This window comes from Cottoperca gobio, chromosome 6 (genome assembly GCF_900634415.1).
Source record: "Cottoperca gobio chromosome 6, fCotGob3.1, whole genome shotgun sequence".
NCBI classification, from domain to species: Eukaryota; Metazoa; Chordata; class Actinopteri; order Perciformes; family Bovichtidae; genus Cottoperca; species Cottoperca gobio.
Genome location: NC_041360.1, coordinates 15363829 through 15381325, shown reverse-complemented (window position 1 = coordinate 15381325; position 17497 = coordinate 15363829). Strand labels below are relative to the sequence as shown.

The 17497-nt window shown below is 38.2% G+C and overlaps 1 long non-coding RNA gene across 1 annotated transcript in view; it reads right to left on the bottom strand.

The window, feature by feature from the left end:
* Positions 1-7714: 7714 nt before the first annotated feature.
* The window catches only part of LOC115010241 (uncharacterized), a 107896-nt gene continuing 98113 nt past the window's right edge, over positions 7715-17497 (bottom strand). The window contains exon 6 of the long non-coding RNA XR_003832433.1: positions 7715-9816. This is a non-coding gene — a long non-coding RNA (uncharacterized LOC115010241). The remainder of the gene's footprint in view (positions 9817-17497) is intronic.

Below are 17497 nucleotides of genomic sequence, written 5' to 3'. Positions count from 1 at the left end.
AGTTTCTTTGGACTTCATGTTCAACTTTATGACCCAGCAAAAACATTTTGCTCTTTATTAATATGAAGTTACAGGATTCACTTTGTTTTTCAAATTATTCGCTGAAAAAGTCTTCTCCATTCCATCCAGCTTTGATTATTATGAGCATTAGTTCCCCAATTGGATACAATAAAAAAAAGAAAATCCTACAAGTTGCCTGTCCTACTGTTAGATAGGTATTTGAGACAGGTTGCTCTAAATGCATTATGTGTGCATTCAAGGGTGTGTGCAGTGGCTCAAGCTGCACTGAAAGCATAACTGACTTGTTTTTAAAAAAAATTGGTGAGGTCAAGGGTCATAAAAGTTTGAAGCCTAGCCAGAGTAGTGTTTAATAGCAGTATTATTAAAGCGTCCCTGAAATGTCACCCTTTATTCACTTCAAGCATTAAGTGCCTGACAAGCATGATGTGATTTCTTATAAAAATGTTGTTAAAGTAAGCCTACAGCATTTTTTTGGGGAACACAATTAGATTTGAAACTTCAGTCGTGTATTTCACTTGAAAAACACTGATTAGAGGCAGTATTCTTGTAAATATAGGTCAATTCATTTAAACGAGTTTTTCCTTTATACAAAGTATATGTGATTAAGAAAAATCTGTGGTTGCCATTTTTTTTCTCGGTAATACAACGTCTTCAAAATTGAGTGGCAGACTTAGCTAGTAGCACTGAAAGTTATGTTTTTAATGTATATACATATTACTACAAATGTTTTCTTTTTCATGTATATTTAGACTGTGAATGCATGGCCACAGGTCGCTAACCTATTTTACCTTTGATATATAAATGTAAATGTTTTCTCTCTCTTTTTTGACTGTATAGATATAATCTGTGCATTCAGTACACTAGCCCTTGTATTTAAAGAAACAAAAAAGAAAAGAAACGACGTTCATTATTAGGCTACAGACTTAAACAGGGTGAGCAGGTTTGGGAAAAGGAGTTGATATTTTAACTTTAGTGTTATTGCTCCTTTGGTCTTTGACAGGTGCCGTGGTGTGCGTGAGCGTGTGTGCGCGCGCGTGTGTGAGAACGTGTGCGTGCGTGCCTGCGTGCGTGCGTATGTGTATTTGGAAGCTAGCAATTTTGTCCTTGTTTTGAGGCTTTTCTTCAACACACACAAAAACACCATGTTGTGGTTGAATTAAAAGGGATCACTGATTGAACACTGATCTTTGGCTGTTCGTAGCCACATATGGACCAGAGAATGATACATGATTGTAATTATGAACAGTTTAAACTGACCCACGTTTTTATATAAATATATAAAAATATATGACTGCAGGGTATTGATAACGTATAGATACTTTTTTTATGATTATTATTATTATTAATTGCAAGTGATATATGTGAGTGTGTGTGAAAGTTTATAGTTGAACACAATTCTTGTTTGTTTGTGTTAGCTTATTGTAAACAAGCATTCTGCTGTAAATTTGTTCTTGGTATTAAATTATAATTTATGAATTTGAAAACAAGTTTTTCCATGTTTTTTTTACTTCTCAAACGCACGTGTGAACTTGTCCTTGTATGTGCATGTGTTTGTGTGCGCGTGGTGTGTGTGGTCGGTTGGAGGGAGGGGGGGGGGGGGGGGGGGGGTGTGGAGTCAATTTGCTGTGGCAGGATGTTGCCCTTTTGCCCCATGAAAGTGATTAATGAATTACAAAATAATTAATCAATCAGCCAACAGGCCCGCTCAACGCCTTCACTTTTTGCTACAAGGTTAAGATTATTTTCTATAAAAATTGCCGATCGGTAATTTGCTAGACTGTTTGGAAAATAATGGATTTAAGGCGGATGTCAGTTAAACTTCAGAAATAGGATACAACAGTTGTAATAAGGCGCCCTGCCTCAACAGATAATAACATTTCATAACAGTAGACCCCACTCACACGGGACATAGTGGGGGAAATACCCAACACTCTTGCATTTCACCTTTAAACGCTCACATAAATATGAATGGTATGAATTCATACAGCCATACATAGTACCATCCAAATAATATAAGTTATATAGACAGAAAAATAAGTTTGAAAAAAATTCTGAAAATCCAACTGACATAGATGGCTGTTCTTTGCGTTATTATGGTCTACTTTTTATTTCCAACCGCATCACTGAGCTTCATTAACATTAGGAAGTTGCTGGACGCTACACATTTAAACTTTTTAACCTTAAATTTATAAATATGAATATCCAAAAAGTGGATTTGATTGGTTTAAATGTCAATTATTTACGCACGTGCTTTTGTGATGCTATAGGCTACACCTTTGGCCTATCATTAATTATTATTAGTATTGGCTTAGTTGAGAGTTAGGCCTGAAATAGAATTAGCCTTGTTGTATAGAGGCTTAATCAGGATGGTTGGAAGCCAACTTCACCACGGTTTCTGCTGCTGCTGCTGCTGCTGTGTGTGTGTGTTTGTGAGTGAGTGTGTGGTTCTGTTGCTGTTGATAATGATGAAAATGATGATTATGATGTGATGCTGATGGTCTTTTATCCTCGGCTTCTTGCTGAAAGCGCTATTTATCCACACACAGTGCTGCTTTCACTGCTTGTCCAACCAAACTGTCTCTGAGGTATATTACACTGAGGCCAATCTGAGCCCCATATTGATAATTAAAGATATACATCCCACTACAGTGAGCCAATATGATTTCATTGGACCAAGTATTTACAGTACAACCATTAAAAAAAGGAAAAATAAAATCTCACTCCAACCATTCATCAAAATATCACGTGGGGTTGAAATCTCTAAGTGAAGCATTAGACTGGCTTTGGATGGATCTCGACACTGACCGGGCTGATTTTAGTTGACAGAGCGTGATGTATATGCTGGACTCTATAATTTGTACTTCTGCTCATTTATTAGCTTTGTACAAAAAGACTAATGAGGTGTAACTCACTGTGACGTCACTTTTATTTACGTCTGTTTGACGTGGGAACTTTTTGACACACGAGCTGGTAGCCCTATATATATACCCCCTCAAATATAAATCATACAGGCTGCGGGGAATGCTGCGGGGCCGGTGCGTGTGTACAGTAGAGTCGGTGCTGATGGCTGGCGTTTGTTGGGGTTTACGCACTGAAGCTGAGAACTTATTCAGGGCTCACGGGCTATTAGTAGGGCTATTTGTTTAATAAGATAAGAATATGGTGTGCCGTCTCGCTCCTCCTATGTCTCTTTCACACACACACACACACACACACACACACACACACACACACACACACACACACACACACATACATACGTGTGCACACACGCATACATACGTGTGCACACACACATGCACGCCCGCACAGTAAAGGGACAAATATGCACATTATTTGCACCCTGGCACTATCACTATGACAAATTAGCCCATGCAGCATGCGCTTTATTGTATATATACGCTGAGGCACCGCAGCTCATTTACAATGTGTCCTATAAGTCAAACGTTTAGCAAGATGGGGCATATGTTCCTTATGTTCGTACACTTGCTTTAAAGACACACATTATTATCAATATTCTATTATTATTATTATTATTATTATTATTATTATTATTATTATTATTATTATTATTATTATTATTATTATTATTACTGCTACTTGTATTGCCATTTCTCTTCTCTAACAAGGTGACAATAAAATCGTGATAAAGCCTAAATTAACATCAAAAAATGTTTCTCTTTCATTTTCTTTTTTTTTGTTTTAAAAGAAAGTATAATTATTTTTTTGTTTTTCTGAACATTCTTCCACTTTATCTTTTTTCCATTCAAATAAATGTCCCTTCACTTCTACTTAGTGCACAAGGCTTCCTGCATTCTACCCATAAATGTAAGAAAAGTGTGCCATCTACCCGCTAACCCCGGAACTGTAGCTCCAAGACCTCGGAGACCTCGGCTCACTTTAACACAAAGGGAAAAGCGACCCGCGCTGCACACGCAGGCGCCTCCTCGCACAACTACGACAGCAGCTGCCGACTGCTATTAGGCTGTAACTTTACAAGTAATGTGTGTTTTAAGCACCTGTCATCCACTCTGTATCCCACTGCGTCTGTCTGTGTGAGTGGAGGAGATAGTGTAGGGCCACTGGACACCTCTGCCGAGAGGAGAGTCAACATGTGATGTTTTAGTTTTTAACACGATCAGAAGGAGCAGAGGTTACATAAAAAGCCTGGAATCTATTTGGGAGGCTTGTATTAAAATGAAATAACATTATGGAATAACCCTGGATTTTTCTCTAAATTGTTGCACATCAGATATGACCCACGGCTATAATATATAATACTGAGCAAAAAAAATATTATCATGTTGTTGACAACATCAGCGCCTTTTTGTGTCCCTTGATATTGGATATAAGCGGGTTTGGAAGTTGTAGAGAAAATATTATAGACACTGCATCCGACCTCCTGAGTGCGTGTAGTGTATACAGACGTGTCAGCAACACACCGGTCACAAATGAAAACTACTGATCATTATAGCCCCTTTAAACAAGAATATTATACTACTGGATGTGTCCTCTTTAAACAAACCTTTACTCTTCATGGAGTTTACATTTGAGAGAAATTGAGAAAAAGAATGCAGAAAGAAGGACCAATCAACACCAACATGGCAAAGTTCAGTGGAGAGAAAAAAGAAGAAAAAACACTGCCAGACTTTCAAAAGAGGAGCAGCGCTTTGTGGTGATATAAATAGGGGAGATAAAGACAACTGCAGCTGATGTAGTGCAAGAGTGGGAATACACTCCATGTTGAATTTCCCCCCATTTTGAGAAACCTATTTCGGTTTTCTTTCAACCCAAGCGCGCTCACGGTGAGCCTATCTCAATGCCAGTGGAGCAGCCAAACATTTCCTCTGATAGCTTGAATATTGCATGCCAAATAAATTCAGACGCAAGCTATTATTTGACCACTGAGTAAGCGTGACTGGTGCTTATTGTTTACTATATTACAAAATGAATGTATAGCCGAACCGAACATTCCCGAAGAAGCAGGCCAGTGGGGCAGGGAGCACCTTTTTAAAGCATGCGGTTTCATTTGTCTTAATATACACGATCACACACTCAGAAGGGAGGACCGAGACGAGCGGTCAGCCAGGGGGATGATTTGCAGAGACCGCAAACACTCTCCTGGATATTAGACAGCCGCCTCAGCCTCCCAAAACCCTAACGCATTATTTCATCAGGACTACTTCATAGGCATTGATCGATATAGGCCTACATCTTGTATCGATTTGTTACTTGGGGTACATAGATACTTTATTAAGATCCCCATTAGGTGCACCGCAGTGGTTGTCAGTCTTCCAGGGGTCGCAGTATTAATGTTACAGGCTCGTCACTCTCAAGTAGTTTGGAGAAGGATCCTGAATGTGACCACAGCTCAGCTTTTATGCACGCATTAAGTTAGAGATCACGTGCGTTGTTTGGAGGCTCCTCGGCGTGGGTGTGTGTGTGTATATGTGTGTGTCACTAAGAAATGGCTGATTAAGACATCTTAATTGACAATGTCAATGGCGCAGGGTCTGTTTACTCATCTTTCGACTCTTTGCACATACATGAGTGCGCAGAGGTGCTTCCCGCGTGCGTGCGTGCGTGCGCAGCTCAAGCCACATGATGATGATGCTTTCCCCTGTGATGCTGACAATATTGAAGACATTGGACATGAGTTTATGCAGACGTAAAATGCCGCATAAATTGCACAAATAAGTACTAAATGTTTAATCAATTTTGCATTAATTAGGCGGGCAGGCCTGCCATGCTTCGCTTGTGTCAGTCCACACGGCTCTGCCCTCACGCGCCGCTGATGGAGACCGGTTCTATTTTCTTCCTGCTCTTTCTCGTGTGTGGGGGTGCGCGTGTGTGTGTGTGTGTGTGTGTGTGTGGTTTACCAAAACCTGAAACACGCACTTGGCAAAGCTCCCTCAAACTGTGAAATTAATTTGGCGTAATTCTGATCGATGCTGGTGGTAGACTAAATGTGCTTTAAAAAAAAAAAAAACTCACACCCTGAGCGTTATCTCTGGTCCAGTCTTCATCACTCTCACTGTTATTATCATCATCATCATTTCCACCACCAACACAATGAACAGCAGGCTGCACGTTCACATATTCCACAGGTGAAGAAAAGGCAGATAAAATGAATTCTAACTTTTCCTGTAAATGAATAGAAAGCTCCTCGTGTACAATTCCATGCGGATTTTTTTCAGTATACCAAAAAGGTCTTATCATTAGAAATATGTTCATCAAAAAAGCAGAGCCTCCTGAAGTTATATGTAGCTTTCTTGTTTCCTTGTGTAGGTAGTTGTACATGTTGTTCCGCTGCTCAGTGCAGACACAACATTGTTCAGTTAAATGGCACAGGGGGTGCGCCTGACATTTCTGCAGAAAAGAGCTCATTGGGCATCTTACTGGGAACTCCGACCGAACACCAGAACAATACAAAGTTTAAGCTTAACTTCTGTATGTCTTTAACCGCATTCTAACGCATTATTCACATGCGCTTATTTGACCTACAGGCCTTAATTGTTTTGGAAGTTGGATATTTGAATTCTTAATCTGGTTTTCTTCAAATAAATATTCTTATTGTCGCGTGGTATAAAACATGTTTAAATAAATCTAAAATAAATAAATCACTTTAATGTTGACTTCACAGCCAACCACCACACACTCACGGTTTGCTGGGAATCTCCACAGCTCCGGTAATGCTGATTATTTTTACTCCTTTCTGTATTTTCCCCTCAATTCTTTTTAAATATATCACTTAGTCCACATCATTTTTAATATAATTTCTTTCTCTCATGTTCAAGCCAACCAAACAATGTTAATTGTGCAGACAATAAGTGTGTGAGTAACTATTCTCTTGCCCTAACATTAGGGCTCTTTCGCTCCCACACCTTCTCATGTCAAGAACACCCCGTGCAGACAGGCTCCGCGCTGCAGCCCCTGGATTTCCGTTTAATAATAATTTTGTCACAGGGACCCACATCTGACATTTTCCGTGACTTGATGGGATTTCGTGCACACTGTCGAGGGGCTGAAATCCAGGATCAACACATTTTATACATCCTGTAAATGCGCAACTGCAATCCCATCATGACCAACAAGAGAAATTAAATTATTCCTCTGATTTCCGGAGGACACTGTTTATCTCCCTTGGTGACCCACGAGCGTTCCGGGACCTCAGATTGGGAACTAGTGTACTTGTGATCATTTTGTTGAATTAGATTCAGTAAAATGACAGTAGGCCTACTTCTCAAGTTGCTGAGGACGCGCTGCATCCCCCCACCCCCCACCCGCCATCCTCTCACTGACCCCCTCAGGTCCCGGGACCCGCTCCGGGACCCCCTGCACTAATGAACAGCGATAACACATATAACTGGTGGCCGCCAAAAGACAGCAGCATGCAGGCTGTTGTCATAGCTGGCTATGCACACAGAAATCGGTCAACCTTATGAAAGGACAAATCTTCACGGAGGGTCTCAGCAGAAGAAGAAAAAAGTGCAGGAATATCTGCCCACAACAGCGAGATGGCGCTATTCTGCACGTTTAACCTCAGCTGTGCTCCGGTGCCCCGACTGGCTATTATGTGTTACATGTCTAACTGGGTTTCTTTTATTTTTTTCCCTCTACAAAATTACTCAATCAAAACATTTTTTTTGTAATATTAGAAGAATGCAAAGGCAGTGTTGTGAGACAGTTTGAGCTGTTGGTTTCACATATTTTATTGACAATTGTTATTGACATTGTACAAAGACATGTTGGAAGAATATGACTAATTATATCACTTATTTAATGATCAATTAAAAATAAAGGTTGTTTAAGGGGAAATAAAATACAAGATAAAACACAAAAGACAAAGGGGACAGTGAAGATAAAGTTCAGTTCGTTTATATGTCGCACATTAAGTTTAAAATACCTCATAACTGCAGTCTCCAGAGCCGTCATCATCGGTGATATTTCGATTTTCTTTTTAAATCCTCATGCTCTTGACAAATATTCAGTGATAAGTCTGATCTGTCATATGAGGCTGTGTCTCATTTATCGAATATTATTTTAGACGTCAAATAGATCTGTTTTCAAGACCATCAAATACTTTTTATGTTCAATAAAAAGAGTATTTCTCACAAACCATCGAAATATCTGAACCTTATTCGCCCACTATCTGAGTTACCGTATTATCACAGCATTTTTCACGTTGTAAAACTAAAACCACGTTCTATTGTTACTAGCCTTTTAAACTCTTTTAATTCATTTATTTCTTTGTAAGGAATCCTTGTTTCTGTTTTAATCTGTGACCCTGTTCTCTGCTGGAGCTGGTAATGACAACGGCTTGTTAACGGCGGATATTCGCTCATAAAACAAAATGTAAAACCAGTACGATGTTATTATTAATTCCTAATACTGATATTATTCCCTGTGCTACAATAATATTTTGTGTTCTACATTACTAAAAAATAAAACAAGGTAATTCTGAAATAGCTTTCGTTTTTAATTCGCTTTTTAATCGCTATGCTTTACTCTTCTGTACTTTTCAAAAGGGGTAATGCAAGTAATGTCATCGGATATTTTTTAAATGTCCTCTAATTATACTTTACTACAGCAAAAATGTATTGTAAATTAAAGTTTCACACTCAGCTAAACTGGTTTAATTACCAACGGTGATAATGAACTGAAGGATGCTAAAATAAATCTCCCGCAGGCTCGATATATTTAGTAAAACAGATTTAATAATAATTAACAATATTAGATACAATTACTATAACTACTGTATTACATATACACACACACTCCCTGCACTCGTTTCAGTGCTAATATTGTGTATTTGCATAATAAATACTTAAATAAAATTAACAAAATCATGCCAACAACTTATACATTTCCTTTTTAAAGTTTCCTTTTTCTAAATAGAACTTCCGTGCAGAAGGTTAGAAATATGAAGGACTTTACTGGAGCCACTTCATCATGCTCACATGTTGTGGACCTCGTGATCAAGCTCCCTGAAGCCTTGGCAAGTCCTCTGAACTTTACAACTATATGTAAACAAGTTGGAAATAATCTTCTTTACTTTTTATTAGAATGAAAATTCAATCTCCCAAGCTTAGATTAAGCAGACGAGTTCTTTCCCTCTCTTCTTCTTCTCTTTTTCGTTCCTTGTCATTGGTGGGGCTGGACTTTGGTGGACAATAATGCAGCAATTGTTGATGCTTTGTGACCCATAAAATTTGAGGGTGGCTATTCTGGCTTTGGTATGTAATTATGCAAAACACTTTGCATAAAGACTTGCCATCCGATCTAATGATAGAGCCTGCAGTCTCATTTCCAGAGAGGGAGGCACCAGCACAGCCTGCACTCCGAGTGGCGGAGGAAAAGCTGCCATAATAAAACAAGACAAACTTCACATAAGAACACATGCTATTGTTCAGGTAATTTTGTTGTGGTGTGGATATTTATAAACTAACACAATGAGAGAGTGAATTTAAATGTAACTGCTACTCACAGTATGTATGTATTTTTGCAGATCATCTGTTTTGTACCATGTTATCATACAATGTTGCACATTTAGATAATTCACACACTGCTATCAGTTCTCCCCCCCCCCCCCCTCCCCCTGGAGTTGTGGTGATTTTAAAGTGTAAAATCTTGTGGTTTTGACTGTGAAATAAAAAAGAAGAAGAAGAAATGCAAACATGAGGAGGAAGTCAAAGCCATTTTACTTGATGTGTCTGCAGTGAGGAGCAGAGGAGCCAGAGGACACAGTTCAGGCTCATCGTATCTCGTGGATCGAACTGGGTTTTCTCCATGGCTCTGGAAAGAATACAAACACAAATCATGTTTCTACGACAATATTTAATCACTTTGAGTTTAGCAAGGAATAAGATTGTTGTGCAATAAATATGAGGGGGGGAAAAAGCAACATAAATTAATGTAACTTATATGTTGTTGTTTGAAAAAATCCAGGATGTTTATTTCAAAAGACTGCATGCCTTTGAGGTGTGCACTATATGGGATATTCTGTGTGTATGCACATAATAAACACTTGTGCTGTCTGACAGAGGTGTGAATCTGAGAGCTTTTCTACCAAATGAAGTGCCAGCAGAGAGAGAAATAAAGAGATCTGCAGCTGTCAGGGGTCAGTCAGGCAGAGATTGCTTCTAGAGATCTTTTGAAAAAATCACACGTTTGAAGGCTTAGTGCTTTGCTGCCTTCGCATTTCAAGCTCAGATCAGTGGAATCAGAAAAAAAAGGGAGAACATGGGTTGGAGAATTGTGATGTTGGGATGGACATGGGACGCATGCGTTTTGGAAGGCAGGAGACGAGCCTTTTTACCTGATCCTTTGGAGGAAGGAGGAGAGCCCAAGTTTTTGTTCTTACATTTAAACATGTATCACACAATTAAAGCAACAGTGTCTCTAATGTTTCTCTGTGTGTATGTGAGGACATTTAATGTACAAAACCTGCTCCACACTCTCCTCTAATTTGCTGTGTGTGTCGACAGAAAGGAAGAGTGAAGGAAAACAACTCTGAAGTCTTTCATGACTCTCCAAAGGATTCAGTTTGTTGCTGTTGGACAACCTTTATAGTTAAAATGTGGAAACCCTCATTTAACACAGAACACTTATGAATCCTTTTGGCACTGTTTAGGCACAAGGAAACATAAATAAGGATTTAAATTAAGACTGTTATACACGTCGTTATTAATTTTCAGTATATAAGTCACTTTGCTGGGTTTTGGAACAACTTTTGATCCTTTTTCTGAAGCCTGAGCCAAACAGAAGGTTTTGCTGTAGCTTTATTTTGTGGTGATCACTTGCTGAGTCTGGGTCCCTTTTAAAGGATCAAACTATTAGAGTTGTCTACAGATGATTCCATCGACTGGAAAGTTGCTCCATTGCACACCAGAACAAGTTTAAAGTGTTAATGTAACCAGTAGAGGAGAGAAAATGGGTGGACAAGTTAAATCTTGCAGTATTTTATATTTATTTGTTAATAATAATAATAATAATGTGTTTGTCTCATGCTGTTTGAAGGGGATGGTGGAGGCACAGTGTCTGATAATAACCAATGATTTAAACTGTGAAGCCAAGGAAATCTAATATCCACAATTTGATTTAAGGATAACATTTGATTAAATTTGTGAGCTGCATTATTATTAAATCGTTATTAATTACATTTAATTACACACGCATGTAAATCGACACAGAGTGGTGTCTGCTGCAAGGTAAGCAGTTGTAGTGCATTGGACAAAAGCCAACATTGTGAAGTCTCTTTTAAGTTTGTATGTTTGCATCTTAAAGGCTGATGGGAAACATTTTATATTGTTAAATAAGGAGGAAGCTTTTATTTTTGTCATTACAGTCCAGGAAAGTTCTACTGGCTTTTTAAAAAACCTTTATATATGAAAAATACTGAACTAATATGAGTCAGTCTTTTAAGGTTTTCTGACTTCCTCTACATGATATAAAAGTAACAATAATATACTTACCAGCATGATTCACATCAATACATTGAACATTATAAATTATAAAGATTTGACAACTTTTTCTTTAAACACATAACCTAATCTTCAAACTTCCCGAGACAACATTTGACACTTTGATTTCTAACTTGTGTGGCAGTGCTCCGTCAGCAAGGTCTAACATTATTTGACAGCCAAGGCTTCACTGTATTAAAGGCTCTTGAAGCATTTTTTTTTTAACGCTATAATAAAGTAAATGTGTTGAAGTGAACTAAAGAGAAACTGTTATGCTCAAACAGAAGAGTGACAAAGGTCAAATAAGCACATTATGTCTGATTATTTGATTGATAATTCTCTTGACTTTGAGTCTTTCGGATACAAGAATAAAAAAAAAAAGAATCATTTTTCTTCAAAAAGCTTTTTACCTTGAAATCCTCACGTTTTCAATCACAAGTGAGTTCTGGAGAAACATATCCTTCTTAATGTGAACCCTAACTTCTGAGTGTGTTTTCTAACTGCTTCTTTTTTTCACATGTCATGTGATTTCTTCTGCTTCTTGCTGGGGAGGCAAAATATGCAAATCCCATCAGATTTATAACACTTGGCGCCTTTCAGTTGTTCATGTGCTTCTGCTGTGGTGTATTATTATTTTCAAGGGTTCTCAGCAGGACATAAAAGGATCATAAGTTATTCTTCCACCTGACAAAAATATTTCATTCTCTCTGTTTCAAAGATGGACCCAAGTAAAAGTGATAATGACGTGATTTATTATCATCTGAATGGATGACGGCGAGCTGATTGCTTTCGACTGAGCTTCATGCAATGCTGCATATGAAACAAAATATAAATTGACAGGGAATGCTTTCGATGAAGTAAAAATTCTTTCATGTGACAGCATCACGCGCTCATTAAATCATCCGCAAAACAGGTGATACAAACATTTTCATTCAAACGACCACAAAGGAAAAACCACTGGACTTCATTCATCTGAAACTGGAAATGAGAGCTGAATCCTGTCGCAGAGAAAAGCCCCTCAGTGAACTCTGGAGCTTTTGTTTTTGTTATTAACAGTATTCCTCAAAGTTTTTTAGACAACTTACTAAAACTTTCTTTCTTTCTTGTTAATTACATGTGTTGATCATTTAGAACTCATCACATCAATTTCTAGCATAATCTAGCATTTTTGTGGCTGTTCAGACTCTATGTTTCCACTCATGGACTCGTAATACTGTCTTTTCCTTGGCAGGATTGTATTTTCCTTATTAACTGGCCTGTATTAGGATCCATTTGCTCTGACAGAAAGACCTCTCATAGACCTGGTGCTAAAGAGCTCTGATCTGGGCCGTGACAGCTTAGTCCAATCAGCCTGTTCAACATGCTGGTTTGACTGTCACTTTCAATTTTCACATGACCCCTTGGTCCTAGAATGGGGGATAAGTGGCAGAAAGTAGGACTGAAAGCTCATATTATTTGTCTGACAGCTTCACTCATCTGAAAGTAATGCAAAATGCGGTTCATATTTATACTCTGACCTTATGCAAAAACAGGGAATATACTTTATCTACATGTTAGGTGCTGAGACAAAGGCCACACTGGTGGATTCCTGCAGTATAATTAGTCAAAATGCATATTATTTTCTTGCTAATTATTCAGCAGATGTAACTGAAAGAACAAGAGAGCAACTCCTTTGAATAGTTGCTTTGCAACAAAGAGTTTGACTAAATTTTGTTTAGACAAAACAACATATGGAGCGTTCTTTAAGGCGCAGAAAGTAAAATTGTCTCGCTTTATGGATCAAGTGACCAGAAGGTACATATGCAACATGTGGCTTTTTTTTCTTTCATAAACATTATGAAAACATGCAAAAACACAGTTTCTGTCGTTACACACGCACAGCTGATCATATTCTCAATATCCCTCCTGAAATGTTTTATTTGAGCTGTATTTATGCTCATGTAGGTCATAAAAGAAGAGCGCTATCAGTGGTGGAGGATGTGGTCATTATCAGACATGGTGCTAGACAGGAGGGAGGGGTTCATTGTTCACTGTGCGCTGCCTGCCCACTGACTGAATAAGGTGTGTTCATTGTTCATTTTCTCTGTGTGAAAGCCACGGGCTCCAGTTTGTCCGCCGGTGTTGTTGCTGTGCTCATACAACAGAGTTGTATATAATGTGGCGACTATGAACTACTGAAGAAAAAGGCTTTTAAATGAGAGAAACTGAAATTGCTGAATCACGTCCCCCCCCCCCCCCATGAAAACATCCATAATACTAGTCATTTACTCATTTAAAATCATCAAACCCAGAATATTAAATATGTTAAATATCTCCCAACAGAACATTTAACTTGGACATGATGGACATGAATAAGTAAAAAAAAAAACAATTGTAAAGGTTTCTTTCATCCTTTTATTTGGCCATGTTGTCTGCTTCAATATCAGCCACTTGTCATAATTGTGTGACATCCCTGTGTATTTGTCATAACTCCAGCAGCTAACATGAGGAGTTGGGTGACAGAGCAGTAAAGGTTGTTGTGTGTTTTTTACCCTGTATAATACACACTTCTTGTCCCCTGCCTGCCCTCCTAATCCCTTGGCATGTGTTGGTGACATCACATGGCTACTGGCTCCAAGTTCTCGTCCCCCTGCAACTGTCATTAACTCTGTGAACAAATGAATAATGACTGGGAGACTCGCTGGCTCCCACCACTGACCTTGGGTATTATTAGAGTGACCTCTCTTTGGCTTGACCAAAAAACCTTTTTGATATCATTGCTGGAAGTACACTAGGAATGATGGCTTGTCTGCCGGCATGGGGAAAGCCGAGCATTACACATGGGAGGGGGGGAGGGGGCGATGCCGTCGGAACCACCAGTGTCGTGTAAACCTATACTTTGCTCCCACTGCTGCTTCATGAATACTTAATTAGAGAACACAGCCTGAAATACACGACTCACAAGTTGCCTGACCTCTCTTTAACAACAATGCACAATATTTGGGTTTAGCCGGGCGACATGGTCAGATGACATGTTTCACTGTAAAGGAGAGCCTTTTGGGAATCTTGTCGCAGTTAGCCGTGTGATATCATCTGTGCAGAGAGAGGAGAGGATCAGTCAGGTGTGGCTGTGGGAGGAAGCATCTCCATATGTCACAGAGATGGTTCTCATAAGAACATGCTGGAAAGCACATGCTGATAGTGATCACAGTGTGCAGACACATGAGTGTGATTTATTGTCAGCTGCAGTGGTGGGAAGTAACCAAGGACATTTACTCTGTATTCCAATGTATTTAGGTCCAGTGTTGAGCTGCTTGTATACCAACATATGCTACTTTATACATTTATTTGACAGCTAAAGTTCCTTGCAGGTCTGCATTTACACACAAAACACGAGTTATAATATATAATATGATGCGTTGTTATAGATTAGCTTTGCTTCAACCAACTACAACATTAAAATGCTGCATCAATGTCAATGTATCAGTAATAATAATCCAATAATATGATATATAATTTGATACAGTAATGTAACACTCCCCAAGGGGCGATTCTGAATAATGTGCACTTTTGTCTTTGTATATTTTGAAGATAATACTTTTACTTATGTTAAGGACTTTTACTTGTATTTTTACATTGCTGTTTTTTATTTTTATTTTTTTAAGTAAAGGATCTGAAAGTTGCTCTGGAAGTCTGTTAGTAGGAATCCTTCCTTTTATCTAAAAACCCATCAGTGTAAACAGTAAATATAAATCATGAATTGTCACATTTTGTCTCAATATAAAACATGAATTAGATTTAACACAATGATGTTTAACATTATGATGTACAATTACAGTGTAATGTGGCTTTGACTGTATATAGCAGTGAAAGGAATCCAACTAAGTACATTTATTCAACTACTTTGCTTGAGTGCAATCATGTTTTATACTTCCACTACATTTCAGAGGGATGCATTGCACTTCTTAACCCTGACAGATGTAGTTACTTCACAAATCAAGAATTTACATACAAAATTTATGATGGTTTTATAAAATATGATGCAGTCAGAATAAACTACCCAACAAACCTATAAAACAATTCAAATGATCTCCATCACAACCAACTACTGTAGAATAAATACATATTAGGGTATGAGTAATAATAATAATAATAATAATAATACTTAATAATAAATAATAACATGGGGCATTATTAATTACTTTTAATACTTTAAGTGTATTACAATAACAGCACTACTCACGTGACATTTTTAATTTTTACATTGCATTATTGTTACTTTTACTGAAGCAAAGTATCTGAATACTTCTTCCACCACCGGTAACTTTGCGTGAAACATAAGTAACGGGTGAGGAGGAGCCTCAGTTGGTATATCTCTAATTACAAAAGTCCACAGCAGCCAATAGGAAACGAGAAATGTATTTTAACTCATTATGTAAACATCTGGATATATTTTAACGCCAACGTTGACAGCTTTTATTCGGCTCATTTATTCCTTAATTATTTGATTCCGGGGCTAAATTAGAAAATAGGCAGATTGTTAATCTTACCTTCTGCAAATGAGAGTCCGTCCCTATATGAACAATGCTGAAGACGTATAGAAGCTGTAGCTGTTTGTGGACTTGCGCACAGAACGAATAAATACCTGAGATGAAAGGTAGACGCAGAGACTGGTTGATGTAATCAGTGCTGCCACATCGAGGGCTCTCCATCATTACAATCTGTGGATTGCAATAAAAGTTCCCAGAATTGCACTGAGCAACCCAATCTAAACCAATAGACAATCACAGACTCTGATCTCAGTCCCAATTGAGACATATCCCAGATGAATGTCTCAGAAATTAGACCTACTTGGTGTGTCCATGATCCCGAGATGGACAGATAGTGGCAGGTGCTTCCTCTCTATCTCTCTTTCATGCGTCAATCAATACGCTTCACTAAAGGTTTGTTGTTTGCAACAATTTATGTTGGGACAATTTTACACAGCTTTGCACGAGCTTGATGGATCAAATTAAGTCGCAATTAAAGGGTGACAATTAGTCGTTTGGTTTTACTGAAGTCACTAAAGCCGTGCGACAGAACTGCACGACCTCTGGCAGAGGAAACAGCAGAGAGGAGAAAACCTGCTTGTTCACTTGGGATACTGATGTCGGATACAGAGCGGCAAAGCGTGTGTGATACACACACACAGGGGTTGTTAAAGTTCCGTGTCGACGAAGTGAAAAATATCAATAATTTAAAAAATAATAATTTCCTTCGATTTATCGCAGTGGATGATTAAATAATATCATAATAATATTAAATTACTTGAGCTACAAAAATGCATGTATAAATAAATTCAGATACCACTTCCTCATTAGTTACCTTATAATCAAAATCCTGAGGTGTCACAGTTTAGAGAAGTGATCAGTTTGCGCACGTGGCCAGCACATAAATACATTTTCCAGGTGTTACAGCTTTACCGTTTAAAATGTAATACATAAATACAATTATTTTTTAAAATCCCATTTAGAAGTCTGCAATCTGAATCTAACATATCTTAGCCTGACACAACCAATTTATATTCTAACATGTTTGAATCTTACTATAATTATATTTGATAATAATAATAATAATAATAATAATAATAATAATAATAATAATAATAATAATAATAATAAATTATTATTATTTGCTCTAGTTACACTATTGCGGTGACATGGGCCAGTTAAAGAGCGCATGTGTATCTGGGTGCAACAGCAGGGAGAGCTGAAATAATTCCCAGTGCACAGAGACATTTCCTCAGGCACAGTTCCTCACAGCCAGATCCTGCCTGGAAATGAGTCGTGAAACGCGGCGCACTTGGAAACAGAAAACAGCAGGTTTAATGTCCGCCCAGCACCTGTCATGACTTGGATGTTATCGACAAGCACGACGTAGAAGAAGAAGAAGAAGAAGAAGAAGAAGAAGAAGAAGAAGAAGAAGAAGAAGAAGAAGAAGAAGAAGAAAGAGAAGACATGCGCGACGAAAAAAGAACGAGGAGGATGTAAAGGAGT